This window comes from Ambystoma mexicanum, chromosome 2q (genome assembly GCF_040938575.1).
Source record: "Ambystoma mexicanum isolate Mex_15411 chromosome 2q, UKY_AmexF1_1, whole genome shotgun sequence".
NCBI classification, from domain to species: Eukaryota; Metazoa; Chordata; class Amphibia; order Caudata; family Ambystomatidae; genus Ambystoma; species Ambystoma mexicanum.
The window spans coordinates 128,455,008-128,470,053 of NC_090924.1; the positions used below are offsets into that span (position 1 = coordinate 128,455,008).

The window sequence follows — 15,046 nt, forward strand, 5'->3', positions numbered from 1 at the left end:
GAGAAAGCTTTTCCTCTGAAGTGGGAACAGAAGTTGGACTGCTTCTGCTGAACTTCCTGAAAGCAGAGCTGGCGGGAGGAGGGACTTTTTGAGTGCTGGGAAAATTTGAGCTGGAAATTTGCATCGGCTGGACAGAGATTGCTTGGAGCAGCCAAAATATAATAACGGCCATGGCGCTCAAGTAAAGCAGAAAGCTTTTAGTATACACCTTTTGCACTCTTGTCAACGAAGCTGGGCTCTGTGAATGCTCACCCTACGCAAGAAAAGAGAACAGACTTTGCTGGTGACCTAAATATATCTCGCCTGATCGAGCACGATCGAGCTCTGAGTGAGCAGCTGTGCAATGGTCATCTTTACCAAAGGGGAGATGCTGCTTTTTCCAGTGTCACGCCCATGCTCTCAGGGCTGGAGGGAGGAGGGCTGCTTTTTGTTTTTACAGGCAAAAGGAAAGGCCCAGCCCTCAGAGCTTCTGCCAATGCAGATCCCAGCAGGTGCAAAATAAAGGCTCTCCCCCACCTTGCCAGCTGCAGATTGATCAGAAGACTGCTAGTCTAGTGTGTTGGGCCACTTTCTCTCTTCTGTGTATCGTCCCCTCTTATTACATAAACAGCATAAGAGGAATAAAGGAAGGAAGGAAGGAAGGAAGGAACAGTGTATCGCAAGCACCTTCCACCCTGATGTCAATGGGCCACCAACCTTCGGGATGAGGAGGAGACCTGTGAAGACAGTCAGAGCGTGCCGACTGGGGCATTCATTTGGCTCATACACCGACAAGGCTTTCAGCGGCAGGAACAAACTTCAGGAATAGGCATTCTTGGCCTCGAATCCTAAGGGGGGTGCAAACGCTGAGGACAATTCCGTCAAATGCTCAAAGGACCGTGGCTCGTTGGTCTAGGGGTATGATTCTCGCTTTGGGTGCGAGAAATCCCGGACGAGCCCAATCAAGGTGGTTAACTTGAGCTCCTTTTTTTTGTTTTTTCAATGTTATTTTCATTGGACAGACTCTCTGGTTTTCTCGGTAAGCAGTAGTCGATGAACAATTCACTTCCTGAACCTCTTTGCGTGCCATGTCCTTGCGACAAGCACTTTGTGTTCTCTGTTAGCTCTCAGTAACATTCCTTGATTTGCTTGTGAGTTTTGGCCGTCCGATCTCAAAGTGGAAATATGTCCTTCCCTCTGTACGCTGCATAGGCCCTTAGCTGGCATACTTGTATATGTGCGCATGCTTGATAGGACGTATGTTTTAGGCTGGATTGTGTGAGCTTCAGGCGCAAGGCATTTGATTAGTCTTTAAGCAGGTCCACTTGCACTGCCCTTTGCACCTGTTCTCCCAGTCCCTACAAAGGTGAGCAAGCAGCTGTTTCTGTAGTGTAGTGGTTATCACGTTCGCCTCACACGCGAAAGGTCCCCCCGGTTCGAGACCGGGCAGAAACACTCTCTGCTGGCATTTTACACAAAATAGTTTTTTTCCCCTTTTGTCACACACAAATGTAAAGTATGAACTTATTTGCGTTCCCGTGGAAATAGCATATGCTCTCAAGAGCTTGAGAAATACACTGGGAAGGCAAGCATCCTCACATGTATTCTGTATATGGGGCCAATAAAAAAATGCACGCGCTTGCATTTTGTGTATGTAATGTTGCAGAGCACAGAGAGGATTTATTTTCCCTACTGCTGGGTATTTGGGTCTCTGGGATCACAGTTGGGTCCGCTCCGTCCTCTGAAATGGTCCATATTAGTTACATAGGTTAGTGTACCAAAGAAATAATACATTTTCATATACAGCTTCTTCATTTCTGTGTTCTGAGGGATTACCAGTTGTAAGAAATGCACTTGCCGGTACAGTGATTCCCTGGCTTTCTCTGGCCCGAGAAAGCTTTTCCTCTGAAGTGGGAACAGAAGTTGGACTGCTTCTGCTGAACTTCCTGAAAGCAGAGCTGGCGGGAGGAGGGACTTTTTGAGTGCTGGGAAAATTTGAGCTGGAAATTTGCATCGGCTGGACAGAGATTGCTTGGAGCAGCCAAAATATAATAACGGCCATGGCGCTCAAGTAAAGCAGAAAGCTTTTAGTATACACCTTTTGCACTCTTGTCAACGAAGCTGGGCTCTGTGAATGCTCACCCTACGCAAGAAAAGAGAACAGACTTTGCTGGTGACCTAAATATATCTCGCCTGATCGAGCACGATCGAGCTCTGAGTGAGCAGCTGTGCAATGGTCATCTTTACCAAAGGGGAGATGCTGCTTTTTCCAGTGTCACGCCCATGCTCTCAGGGCTGGAGGGAGGAGGGCTGCTTTTTGTTTTTACAGGCAAAAGGAAAGGCCCAGCCCTCAGAGCTTCTGCCAATGCAGATCCCAGCAGGTGCAAAATAAAGGCTCTCCCCCACCTTGCCAGCTGCAGATTGATCAGAAGACTGCTAGTCTAGTGTGTTGGGCCACTTTCTCTCTTCTGTGTATCGTCCCCTCTTATTACATAAACAGCATAAGAGGAATAAAGGAAGGAAGGAAGGAAGGAAGGAACAGTGTATCGCAAGCACCTTCCACCCTGATGTCAATGGGCCACCAACCTTCGGGATGAGGAGGAGACCTGTGAAGACAGTCAGAGCGTGCCGACTGGGGCATTCATTTGGCTCATACACCGACAAGGCTTTCAGCGGCAGGAACAAACTTCAGGAATAGGCATTCTTGGCCTCGAATCCTAAGGGGGGTGCAAACGCTGAGGACAATTCCGTCAAATGCTCAAAGGACCGTGGCTCGTTGGTCTAGGGGTATGATTCTCGCTTTGGGTGCGAGAGGTCCCGGGTTCAAATCCCGGACGAGCCCAATCAAGGTGGTTAACTTGAGCTCCTTTTTTTTGTTTTTTCAATGTTATTTTCATTGGACAGACTCTCTGGTTTTCTCGGTAAGCAGTAGTCGATGAACAATTCACTTCCTGAACCTCTTTGCGTGCCATGTCCTTGCGACAAGCACTTTGTGTTCTCTGTTAGCTCTCAGTAACATTCCTTGATTTGCTTGTGAGTTTTGGCCGTCCGATCTCAAAGTGGAAATATGTCCTTCCCTCTGTACGCTGCATAGGCCCTCAGCTGGCATACTTGTATATGTGCGCATGCTTGATAGGACGTATGTTTTAGGCTGGATTGTGTGAGCTTCAGGCGCAAGGCATTTGATTAGTCTTTAAGCAGGTCCACTTGCACTGCCCTTTGCACCTGTTCTCCCAGTCCCTACAAAGGTGAGCAAGCAGCTGTTTCTGTAGTGTAGTGGTTATCACGTTCGCCTCACACGCGAAAGGTCCCCGGTTCGAGACCGGGCAGAAACACTCTCTGCTGGCATTTTACACAAAATAGTTTTTTTCCCCTTTTGTCACACACAAATGTAAAGTATGAACTTATTTGCGTTCCCATGGAAATAGCATATGCTCTCAAGAGCTTGAGAAATACACTGGGAAGGCAAGCATCCTCACATGTATTCTGTATATGGGGCCAATGAAAAAATGCACGCGCTTGCATTTTGTGTATGTAATGTTGCAGAGCACAGAGAGGATTTATTTTCCCTACTGCTGGGTATTTGGGTCTCTGGGATCACAGTTGGGTCCGCTCCGTCCTCTGAAATGGTCCATATTAGTTACATAGGTTAGTGTACCAAAGAAATAATACATTTTCATATACAGCTTCTTCATTTCTGTGTTCTGAGGGATTACCAGTTGTAAGAAATGCACTTGCCGGTACAGTGATTCCCTGGCTTTCTCTGGCCCGAGAAAGCTTTTCCTCTGAAGTGGGAACAGAAGTTGGACTGCTTCTGCTGAACTTCCTGAAAGCAGAGCTGGCGGGAGGAGGGACTTTTTGAGTGCTGGGAAAATTTGAGCTGGAAATTTGCATCGGCTGGACAGAGATTGCTTGGAGCAGCCAAAATATAATAACGGCCATGGCGCTCAAGTAAAGCAGAAAGCTTTTAGTATACACCTTTTGCACTCTTGTCAACGAAGCTGGGCTCTGTGAATGCTCACCCTACGCAAGAAAAGAGAACAGACTTTGCTGGTGACCTAAATATATCTCGCCTGATCGAGCACGATCGAGCTCTGAGTGAGCAGCTGTGCAATGGTCATCTTTACCAAAGGGGAGATGCTGCTTTTTCCAGTGTCACGCCCATGCTCTCAGGGCTGGAGGGAGGAGGGCTGCTTTTTGTTTTTACAGGCAAAAGGAAAGGCCCAGCCCTCAGAGCTTCTGCCAATGCAGATCCCAGCAGGTGCAAAATAAAGGCTCTCCCCCACCTTGCCAGCTGCAGATTGATCAGAAGACTGCTAGTCTAGTGTGTTGGGCCACTTTCTCTCTTCTGTGTATCGTCCCCTCTTATTACATAAACAGCATAAGAGGAATAAAGGAAGGAAGGAAGGAAGGAAGGAACAGTGTATCGCAAGCACCTTCCACCCTGATGTCAATGGGCCACCAACCTTCGGGATGAGGAGGAGACCTGTGAAGACAGTCAGAGCGTGCCGACTGGGGCATTCATTTGGCTCATACACCGACAAGGCTTTCAGCGGCAGGAACAAACTTCAGGAATAGGCATTCTTGGCCTCGAATCCTAAGGGGGGTGCAAACGCTGAGGACAATTCCGTCAAATGCTCAAAGGACCGTGGCTCGTTGGTCTAGGGGTATGATTCTCGCTTTGGGTGCGAGAAATCCCGGACGAGCCCAATCAAGGTGGTTAACTTGAGCTCCTTTTTTTTGTTTTTTCAATGTTATTTTCATTGGACAGACTCTCTGGTTTTCTCGGTAAGCAGTAGTCGATGAACAATTCACTTCCTGAACCTCTTTGCGTGCCATGTCCTTGCGACAAGCACTTTGTGTTCTCTGTTAGCTCTCAGTAACATTCCTTGATTTGCTTGTGAGTTTTGGCCGTCCGATCTCAAAGTGGAAATATGTCCTTCCCTCTGTACGCTGCATAGGCCCTCAGCTGGCATACTTGTATATGTGCGCATGCTTGATAGGACGTATGTTTTAGGCTGGATTGTGTGAGCTTCAGGCGCAAGGCATTTGATTAGTCTTTAAGCAGGTCCACTTGCACTGCCCTTTGCACCTGTTCTCCCAGTCCCTACAAAGGTGAGCAAGCAGCTGTTTCTGTAGTGTAGTGGTTATCACGTTCGCCTCACACGCGAAAGGTCCCCCCGGTTCGAGACCGGGCAGAAACACTCTCTGCTGGCATTTTACACAAAATAGTTTTTTTCCCCTTTTGTCACACACAAATGTAAAGTATGAACTTATTTGCGTTCCCGTGGAAATAGCATATGCTCTCAAGAGCTTGAGAAATACACTGGGAAGGCAAGCATCCTCACATGTATTCTGTATATGGGGCCAATAAAAAAATGCACGCGCTTGCATTTTGTGTATGTAATGTTGCAGAGCACAGAGAGGATTTATTTTCCCTACTGCTGGGTATTTGGGTCTCTGGGATCACAGTTGGGTCCGCTCCGTCCTCTGAAATGGTCCATATTAGTTACATAGGTTAGTGTACCAAAGAAATAATACATTTTCACATACAGCTTCTTCATTTCTGTGTTCTGAGGGATTACCAGTTGTAAGAAATGCACTTGCCGGTACAGTGATTCCCTGGCTTTCTCTGGCCCGAGAAAGCTTTTCCTCTGAAGTGGGAACAGAAGTTGGACTGCTTCTGCTGAACTTCCTGAAAGCAGAGCTGGCGGGAGGAGGGACTTTTTGAGTGCTGGGAAAATTTGAGCTGGAAATTTGCATCGGCTGGACAGAGATTGCTTGGAGCAGCCAAAATATAATAACGGCCATGGCGCTCAAGTAAAGCAGAAAGCTTTTAGTATACACCTTTTGCACTCTTGTCAACGAAGCTGGGCTCTGTGAATGCTCACCCTACGCAAGAAAAGAGAACAGACTTTGCTGGTGACCTAAATATATCTCGCCTGATCGAGCACGATCGAGCTCTGAGTGAGCAGCTGTGCAATGGTCATCTTTACCAAAGGGGAGATGCTGCTTTTTCCAGTGTCACGCCCATGCTCTCAGGGCTGGAGGGAGGAGGGCTGCTTTTTGTTTTTACAGGCAAAAGGAAAGGCCCAGCCCTCAGAGCTTCTGCCAATGCAGATCCCAGCAGGTGCAAAATAAAGGCTCTCCCCCACCTTGCCAGCTGCAGATTGATCAGAAGACTGCTAGTCTAGTGTGTTGGGCCACTTTCTCTCTTCTGTGTATCGTCCCCTCTTATTACATAAACAGCATAAGAGGAATAAAGGGAGGAAGGAAGGAAGGAAGGAACAGTGTATCGCAAGCACCTTCCACCCTGATGTCAATGGGCCACCAACCTTCGGGATGAGGAGGAGACCTGTGAAGACAGTCAGAGCGTGCCGACTGGGGCATTCATTTGGCTCATACACCGACAAGGCTTTCAGCGGCAGGAACAAACTTCAGGAATAGGCATTCTTGGCCTCGAATCCTAAGGGGGGTGCAAACGCTGAGGACAATTCCGTCAAATGCTCAAAGGACCGTGGCTCGTTGGTCTAGGGGTATGATTCTCGCTTTGGGTGCGAGAGGTCCCGGGTTCAAATCCTGGACGAGCCCAATCAAGGTGGTTAACTTGAGCTCCTTTTTTTTGTTTTTTCAATGTTATTTTCATTGGACAGACTCTCTGGTTTTCTCGGTAAGCAGTAGTCGATGAACAATTCACTTCCTGAACCTCTTTGCGTGCCATGTCCTTGCGACAAGCACTTTGTGTTCTCTGTTAGCTCTCAGTAACATTCCTTGATTTGCTTGTGAGTTTTGGCCGTCCGATCTCAAAGTGGAAATATGTCCTTCCCTCTGTACGCTGCATAGGCCCTCAGCTGGCATACTTGTATATGTGCGCATGCTTGATAGGACGTATGTTTTAGGCTGGATTGTGTGAGCTTCAGGCGCAAGGCATTTGATTAGTCTTTAAGCAGGTCCACTTGCACTGCCCTTTGCACCTGTTCTCCCAGTCCCTACAAAGGTGAGCAAGCAGCTGTTTCTGTAGTGTAGTGGTTATCACGTTCGCCTCACACGCGAAAGGTCCCCGGTTCGAGACCGGGCAGAAACACTCTCTGCTGGCATTTTACACAAAATAGTTTTTTTCCCCTTTTGTCACACACAAATGTAAAGTATGAACTTATTTGCGTTCCCATGGAAATAGCATATGCTCTCAAGAGCTTGAGAAATACACTGGGAAGGCAAGCATCCTCACATGTATTCTGTATATGGGGCCAATAAAAAAATGCACGCGCTTGCATTTTGTGTATGTAATGTTGCAGAGCACAGAGAGGATTTATTTTCCCTACTGCTGGGTATTTGGGTCTCTGGGATCACAGTTGGGTCCGCTCCGTCCTCTGAAATGGTCCATATTAGTTACATAGGTTAGTGTACCAAAGAAATAATACATTTTCATATACAGCTTCTTCATTTCTGTGTTCTGAGGGATTACCAGTTGTAAGAAATGCACTTGCCGGTACAGTGATTCCCTGGCTTTCTCTGGCCCGAGAAAGCTTTTCCTCTGAAGTGGGAACAGAAGTTGGACTGCTTCTGCTGAACTTCCTGAAAGCAGAGCTGGCGGGAGGAGGGACTTTTTGAGTGCTGGGAAAATTTGAGCTGGAAATTTGCATCGGCTGGACAGAGATTGCTTGGAGCAGCCAAAATATAATAACGGCCATGGCGCTCAAGTAAAGCAGAAAGCTTTTAGTATACACCTTTTGCACTCTTGTCAACGAAGCTGGGCTCTGTGAATGCTCACCCTACGCAAGAAAAGAGAACAGACTTTGCTGGTGACCTAAATATATCTCGCCTGATCGAGCACGATCGAGCTCTGAGTGAGCAGCTGTGCAATGGTCATCTTTACCAAAGGGGAGATGCTGCTTTTTCCAGTGTCACGCCCATGCTCTCAGGGCTGGAGGGAGGAGGGCTGCTTTTTGTTTTTACAGGCAAAAGGAAAGGCCCAGCCCTCAGAGCTTCTGCCAATGCAGATCCCAGCAGGTGCAAAATAAAGGCTCTCCCCCACCTTGCCAGCTGCAGATTGATCAGAAGACTGCTAGTCTAGTGTGTTGGGCCACTTTCTCTCTTCTGTGTATCGTCCCCTCTTATTACATAAACAGCATAAGAGGAATAAAGGAAGGAAGGAAGGAAGGAAGGAACAGTGTATCGCAAGCACCTTCCACCCTGATGTCAATGGGCCACCAACCTTCGGGATGAGGAGGAGACCTGTGAAGACAGTCAGAGCGTGCCGACTGGGGCATTCATTTGGCTCATACACCGACAAGGCTTTCAGCGGCAGGAACAAACTTCAGGAATAGGCATTCTTGGCCTCGAATCCTAAGGGGGGTGCAAACGCTGAGGACAATTCCGTCAAATGCTCAAAGGACCGTGGCTCGTTGGTCTAGGGGTATGATTCTCGCTTTGGGTGCTAGAGGTCCCGGGTTCAAATCCCGGACGAGCCCAATCAAGGTGGTTAACTTGAGCTCCTTTTTTTTGTTTTTTCAATGTTATTTTCATTGGACAGACTCTCTGGTTTTCTCAGTAAGCAGTAGTCGATGAACAATTCACTTCCTGAACCTCTTTGCGTGCCATGTCCTTGCGACAAGCACTTTGTGTTCTCTGTTAGCTCTCAGTAACATTCCTTGATTTGCTTGTGAGTTTTGGCCGTCCGATCTCAAAGTGGAAATATGTCCTTCCCTCTGTACGCTGCATAGGCCCTCAGCTGGCATACTTGTATATGTGCGCATGCTTGATAGGACGTATGTTTTAGGCTGGATTGTGTGAGCTTCAGGCGCAAGGCATTTGATTAGTCTTTAAGCAGGTCCACTTGCACTGCCCTTTGCACCTGTTCTCCCAGTCCCTACAAAGGTGAGCAAGCAGCTGTTTCTGTAGTGTAGTGGTTATCACGTTCGCCTCACACGCGAAAGGTCCCCCCGGTTCGAGACCGGGCAGAAACACTCTCTGCTGGCATTTTACACAAAATAGTTTTTTTCCCCTTTTGTCACACACAAATGTAAAGTATGAACTTATTTGCGTTCCCATGGAAATAGCATATGCTCTCAAGAGCTTGAGAAATACACTGGGAAGGCAAGCATCCTCACATGTATTCTGTATATGGGGCCAATAAAAAAATGCACGCGCTTGCATTTTGTGTATGTAATGTTGCAGAGCACAGAGAGGATTTATTTTCCCTACTGCTGGGTATTTGGGTCTCTGGGATCACAGTTGGGTCCGCTCCGTCCTCTGAAATGGTCCATATTAGTTACATAGGTTAGTGTACCAAAGAAATAATACATTTTCATATACAGCTTCTTCATTTCTGTGTTCTGAGGGATTACCAGTTGTAAGAAATGCACTTGCCGGTACAGTGATTCCCTGGCTTTCTCTGGCCCGAGAAAGCTTTTCCTCTGAAGTGGGAACAGAAGTTGGACTGCTTCTGCTGAACTTCCTGAAAGCAGAGCTGGCGGGAGGAGGGACTTTTTGAGTGCTGGGAAAATTTGAGCTGGAAATTTGCATCGGCTGGACAGAGATTGCTTGGAGCAGCCAAAATATAATAACGGCCATGGCGCTCAAGTAAAGCAGAAAGCTTTTAGTATACACCTTTTGCACTCTTGTCAACGAAGCTGGGCTCTGTGAATGCTCACCCTACGCAAGAAAAGAGAACAGACTTTGCTGGTGACCTAAATATATCTCGCCTGATCGAGCACGATCGAGCTCTGAGTGAGCAGCTGTGCAATGGTCATCTTTACCAAAGGGGAGATGCTGCTTTTTCCAGTGTCACGCCCATGCTCTCAGGGCTGGAGGGAGGAGGGCTGCTTTTTGTTTTTACAGGCAAAAGGAAAGGCCCAGCCCTCAGAGCTTCTGCCAATGCAGATCCCAGCAGGTGCAAAATAAAGGCTCTCCCCCACCTTGCCAGCTGCAGATTGATCAGAAGACTGCTAGTCTAGTGTGTTGGGCCACTTTCTCTCTTCTGTGTATCGTCCCCTCTTATTACATAAACAGCATAAGAGGAATAAAGGAAGGAAGGAAGGAAGGAAGGAACAGTGTATCGCAAGCACCTTCCACCCTGATGTCAATGGGCCACCAACCTTCGGGATGAGGAGGAGACCTGTGAAGACAGTCAGAGCGTGCGGACTGGGGCATTCATTTGGCTCATACACCGACAAGGCTTTCAGCGGCAGGAACAAACTTCAGGAATAGGCATTCTTGGCCTCGAATCCTAAGGGGGGTGCAAACGCTGAGGACAATTCCGTCAAATGCTCAAAGGACCGTGGCTCGTTGGTCTAGGGGTATGATTCTCGCTTTGGGTGCGAGAGGTCCCGGGTTCAAATCCCGGACGAGCCCAATCAAGGTGGTTAACTTGAGCTCCTTTTTTTTGTTTTTTCAATGTTATTTTCATTGGACAGACTCTCTGGTTTTCTCGGTAAGCAGTAGTCGATGAACAATTCACTTCCTGAACCTCTTTGCGTGCCATGTCCTTGCGACAAGCACTTTGTGTTCTCTGTTAGCTCTCAGTAACATTCCTTGATTTGCTTGTGAGTTTTGGCCGTCCGATCTCAAAGTGGAAATATGTCCTTCCCTCTGTACGCTGCATAGGCCCTCAGCTGGCATACTTGTATATGTGCGCATGCTTGATAGGACGTATGTTTTAGGCTGGATTGTGTGAGCTTCAGGCGCAAGGCATTTGATTAGTCTTTAAGCAGGTCCACTTGCACTGCCCTTTGCACCTGTTCTCCCAGTCCCTACAAAGGTGAGCAAGCAGCTGTTTCTGTAGTGTAGTGGTTATCACGTTCGCCTCACACGCGAAAGGTCCCCGGTTCGAGACCGGGCAGAAACACTCTCTGCTGGCATTTTACACAAAATAGTTTTTTTCCCCTTTTGTCACACACAAATGTAAAGTATGAACTTATTTGCGTTCCCATGGAAATAGCATATGCTCTCAAGAGCTTGAGAAATACACTGGGAAGGCAAGCATCCTCACATGTATTCTGTATATGGGGCCAATAAAAAAATGCACGCGCTTGCTTTTTGTGTATGTAATGTTGCAGAGCACAGAGAGGATTTATTTTCCCTACTGCTGGGTATTTGGGTCTCTGGGATCACAGTTGGGTCCGCTCCGTCCTCTGAAATGGTCCATATTAGTTACATAGGTTAGTGTACCAAAGAAATAATACATTTTCATATACAGCTTCTTCATTTCTGTGTTCTGAGGGATTACCAGTTGTAAGAAATGCACTTGCCGGTACAGTGATTCCCTGGCTTTCTCTGGCCTGAGAAAGCTTTTCCTCTGAAGTGGGAACAGAAGTTGGACTGCTTCTGCTGAACTTCCTGAAAGCAGAGCTGGCGGGAGGAGGGACTTTTTGAGTGCTGGGAAAATTTGAGCTGGAAATTTGCATCGGCTGGACAGAGATTGCTTGGAGCAGCCAAAATATAATAACGGCCATGGCGCTCAAGTAAAGCAGAAAGCTTTTAGTATACACCTTTTGCACTCTTGTCAACGAAGCTGGGCTCTGTGAATGCTCACCCTACGCAAGAAAAGAGAACAGACTTTGCTGGTGACCTAAATATATCTCGCCTGATCGAGCACGATCGAGCTCTGAGTGAGCAGCTGTGCAATGGTCATCTTTACCAAAGGGGAGATGCTGCTTTTTCCAGTGTCACGCCCATGCTCTCAGGGCTGGAGGGAGGAGGGCTGCTTTTTGTTTTTACAGGCAAAAGGAAAGGCCCAGCCCTCAGAGCTTCTGCCAATGCAGATCCCAGCAGGTGCAAAATAAAGGCTCTCCCCCACCTTGCCAGCTGCAGATTGATCAGAAGACTGCTAGTCTAGTGTGTTGGGCCACTTTCTCTCTTCTGTGTATCGTCCCCTCTTATTACATAAACAGCATAAGAGGAATAAAGGAAGGAAGGAAGGAAGGAAGGAACAGTGTATCGCAAGCACCTTCCACCCTGATGTCAATGGGCCACCAACCTTCGGGATGAGGAGGAGACCTGTGAAGACAGTCAGAGCGTGCCGACTGGGGCATTCATTTGGCTCATACACCGACAAGGCTTTCAGCGGCAGGAACAAACTTCAGGAATAGGCATTCTTGGCCTCGAATCCTAAGGGGGGTGCAAACGCTGAGGACAATTCCGTCAAATGCTCAAAGGACCGTGGCTCGTTGGTCTAGGGGTATGATTCTTGCTTTGGGTGCGAGAAGTCCCGGGTTCAAATCCCGGACGAGCCCAATCAAGGTGGTTAACTTGAGCTCCTTTTTTTTGTTTTTTCAATGTTATTTTCATTGGACAGACTCTCTGGTTTTCTCGGTAAGCAGTAGTCGATGAACAATTCACTTCCTGAACCTCTTTGCGTGCCATGTCCTTGCGACAAGCACTTTGTGTTCTCTGTTAGCTCTCAGTAACATTCCTTGATTTGCTTGTGAGTTTTGGCCGTCCGATCTCAAAGTGGAAATATGTCCTTCCCTCTGTACGCTGCATAGGCCCTCAGCTGGCATACTTGTATATGTGCGCATGCTTGATAGGACGTATGTTTTAGGCTGGATTGTGTGAGCTTCAGGCGCAAGGCATTTGATTAGTCTTTAAGCAGGTCCACTTGCACTGCCCTTTGCACCTGTTCTCCCAGTCCCTACAAAGGTGAGCAAGCAGCTGTTTCTGTAGTGTAGTGGTTATCACGTTCGCCTCACACGCGAAAGGTCCCCCTGGTTCGAGACCGGGCAGAAACACTCTCTGCTGGCATTTTACACAAAATAGTTTTTTTCCCCTTTTGTCACACACAAATGTAAAGTATGAACTTATTTGCGTTCCCATGGAAATAGCATATGCTCTCAAGAGCTTGAGAAATACACTGGGAAGGCAAGCATCCTCACATGTATTCTGTATATGGGGCCAATAAAAAAATGCACGCGCTTGCATTTTGTGTATGTAATGTTGCAGAGCACAGAGAGGATTTATTTTCCCTACTGCTGGGTATTTGGGTCTCTGGGATCACAGTTGGGTCCGCTCCGTCCTCTGAAATGGTCCATATTAGTTACATAGGTTAGTGTACCAAAGAAATAATACATTTTCATATACAGCTTCTTCATTTCTGTGTTCTGAGGGATTACCAGTTGTAAGAAATGCACTTGCCGGTACAGTGATTCCCTGGCTTTCTCTGGCCCGAGAAAGCTTTTCCTCTGAAGTGGGAACAGAAGTTGGACTGCTTCTGCTGAACTTCCTGAAAGCAGAGCTGGCGGGAGGAGGGACTTTTTGAGTGCTGGGAAAATTTGAGCTGGAAATTTGCATCGGCTGGACAGAGATTGCTTGGAGCAGCCAAAATATAATAACGGCCATGGCGCTCAAGTAAAGCAGAAAGCTTTTAGTATACACCTTTTGCACTCTTGTCAACGAAGCTGGGCTCTGTGAATGCTCACCCTACGCAAGAAAAGAGAACAGACTTTGCTGGTGACCTAAATATATCTCGCCTGATCGAGCACGATCGAGCTCTGAGTGAGCAGCTGTGCAATGGTCATCTTTACCAAAGGGGAGATGCTGCTTTTTCCAGTGTCACGCCCATGCTCTCAGGGCTGGAGGGAGGAGGGCTGCTTTTTGTTTTTACAGGCAAAAGGAAAGGCCCAGCCCTCAGAGCTTCTGCCAATGCAGATCCCAGCAGGTGCAAAATAAAGGCTCTCCCCCACCTTGCCAGCTGCAGATTGATCAGAAGACTGCTAGTCTAGTGTGTTGGGCCACTTTCTCTCTTCTGTGTATCGTCCCCTCTTATTACATAAACAGCATAAGAGGAATAAAGGAAGGAAGGAAGGAAGGAAGGAACAGTGTATCGCAAGCACCTTCCACCCTGATGTCAATGGGCCACCAACCTTCGGGATGAGGAGGAGACCTGTGAAGACAGTCAGAGCGTGCCGACTGGGGCATTCATTTGGCTCATACACCGACAAGGCTTTCAGCGGCAGGAACAAACTTCAGGAATAGGCATTCTTGGCCTCGAATCCTAAGGGGGGTGCAAACGCTGAGGACAATTCCGTCAAATGCTCAAAGGACCGTGGCTCGTTGGTCTAGGGGTATGATTCTCGCTTTGGGTGCGAGAGGTCCCGGGTTCAAATCCCGGACGAGCCCAATCAAGGTGGTTAACTTGAGCTCCTTTTTTTTGTTTTTTCAATGTTATTTTCATTGGACAGACTCTCTGGTTTTCTCGGTAAGCAGTAGTCGATGAACAATTCACTTCCTGAACCTCTTTGCGTGCCATGTCCTTGCGACAAGCACTTTGTGTTCTCTGTTAGCTCTCAGTAACATTCCTTGATTTGCTTGTGAGTTTTGGCCGTCCGATCTCAAAGTGGAAATATGTCCTTCCCTCTGTACGCTGCATAGGCCCTCAGCTGGCATACTTGTATATGTGCGCATGCTTGATAGGACGTATGTTTTAGGCTGGATTGTGTGAGCTTCAGGCGCAAGGCATTTGATTAGTCTTTAAGCAGGTCCACTTGCACTGCCCTTTGCACCTGTTCTCCCAGTCCCTACAAAGGTGAGCAAGCAGCTGTTTCTCTAGTGTAGTGGTTATCACGTTCGCCTCACACGCGAAAGGTCCCCGGTTCGAGACCGGGCAGAAACACTCTCTGCTGGCATTTTACACAAAATAGTTTTTTTCCCCTTTTGTCACACACAAATGTAAAGTATGAACTTATTTGCGTTCCCATGGAAATAGCATATGCTCTCAAGAGCTTGAGAAATACACTGGGAAGGCAAGCATCCTCACATGTATTCTGTATATGGGGCCAATAAAAAAATGCACGCGCTTGCATTTTGTGTATGTAATGTTGCAGAGCACAGAGAGGATTTATTTTCCCTACTGCTGGGTATTTGGGTCTCTGGGATCACAGTTGGGTCCGCTCCGTCCTCTGAAATGGTCCATATTAGTTACATAGGTTAGTGTACCAAAGAAATAATACATTTTCATATACAGCTTCTTCATTTCTGTGTTCTGAGGGATTACCAGTTGTAAGAAATGCACTTGCCGGTACAGTGATTCCCTGGCTTTCTCTGGCCCGAGAAAGCTTTTCCTCTGAAGTGG

General features: G+C 47.5%; 12 non-coding genes across 12 annotated transcripts; all 12 read left to right on the top strand.

The window, feature by feature from the left end:
- Positions 1-1,359: 1,359 nt before the first annotated feature.
- TRNAV-CAC (transfer RNA valine (anticodon CAC)) lies at positions 1,360-1,434 on the top strand. The gene has a single exon. It is a non-coding gene; the product is annotated as a tRNA-Val (tRNA).
- A 1,315-nt stretch (positions 1,435-2,749) lies between these two features.
- Positions 2,750-2,821, top strand: TRNAP-UGG (transfer RNA proline (anticodon UGG)). The gene has a single exon. It is a non-coding gene; the product is annotated as a tRNA-Pro (tRNA).
- Positions 2,822-3,241: 420 nt separating this feature from the next.
- TRNAV-CAC (transfer RNA valine (anticodon CAC)) lies at positions 3,242-3,314 on the top strand. Its single transcript has one exon. It is a non-coding gene; the product is annotated as a tRNA-Val (tRNA).
- A 1,794-nt stretch (positions 3,315-5,108) lies between these two features.
- On the top strand, positions 5,109-5,183 carry TRNAV-CAC (transfer RNA valine (anticodon CAC)). The gene has a single exon. It is a non-coding gene; the product is annotated as a tRNA-Val (tRNA).
- A 1,315-nt stretch (positions 5,184-6,498) lies between these two features.
- Positions 6,499-6,570, top strand: TRNAP-UGG (transfer RNA proline (anticodon UGG)). The gene has a single exon. It is a non-coding gene; the product is annotated as a tRNA-Pro (tRNA).
- Positions 6,571-6,990: 420 nt separating this feature from the next.
- On the top strand, positions 6,991-7,063 carry TRNAV-CAC (transfer RNA valine (anticodon CAC)). The gene has a single exon. It is a non-coding gene; the product is annotated as a tRNA-Val (tRNA).
- A 1,315-nt stretch (positions 7,064-8,378) lies between these two features.
- On the top strand, positions 8,379-8,450 carry TRNAP-UGG (transfer RNA proline (anticodon UGG)). The gene has a single exon. It is a non-coding gene; the product is annotated as a tRNA-Pro (tRNA).
- A 420-nt stretch (positions 8,451-8,870) lies between these two features.
- On the top strand, positions 8,871-8,945 carry TRNAV-CAC (transfer RNA valine (anticodon CAC)). The gene has a single exon. It is a non-coding gene; the product is annotated as a tRNA-Val (tRNA).
- A 1,315-nt stretch (positions 8,946-10,260) lies between these two features.
- TRNAP-UGG (transfer RNA proline (anticodon UGG)) lies at positions 10,261-10,332 on the top strand. The gene has a single exon. It is a non-coding gene; the product is annotated as a tRNA-Pro (tRNA).
- Positions 10,333-10,752: 420 nt separating this feature from the next.
- Positions 10,753-10,825, top strand: TRNAV-CAC (transfer RNA valine (anticodon CAC)). The gene has a single exon. It is a non-coding gene; the product is annotated as a tRNA-Val (tRNA).
- A 1,807-nt stretch (positions 10,826-12,632) lies between these two features.
- TRNAV-CAC (transfer RNA valine (anticodon CAC)) lies at positions 12,633-12,707 on the top strand. The gene has a single exon. It is a non-coding gene; the product is annotated as a tRNA-Val (tRNA).
- Positions 12,708-14,022: 1,315 nt separating this feature from the next.
- Positions 14,023-14,094, top strand: TRNAP-UGG (transfer RNA proline (anticodon UGG)). Its single transcript has one exon. It is a non-coding gene; the product is annotated as a tRNA-Pro (tRNA).
- Positions 14,095-15,046: the final 952 nt, after the last annotated feature.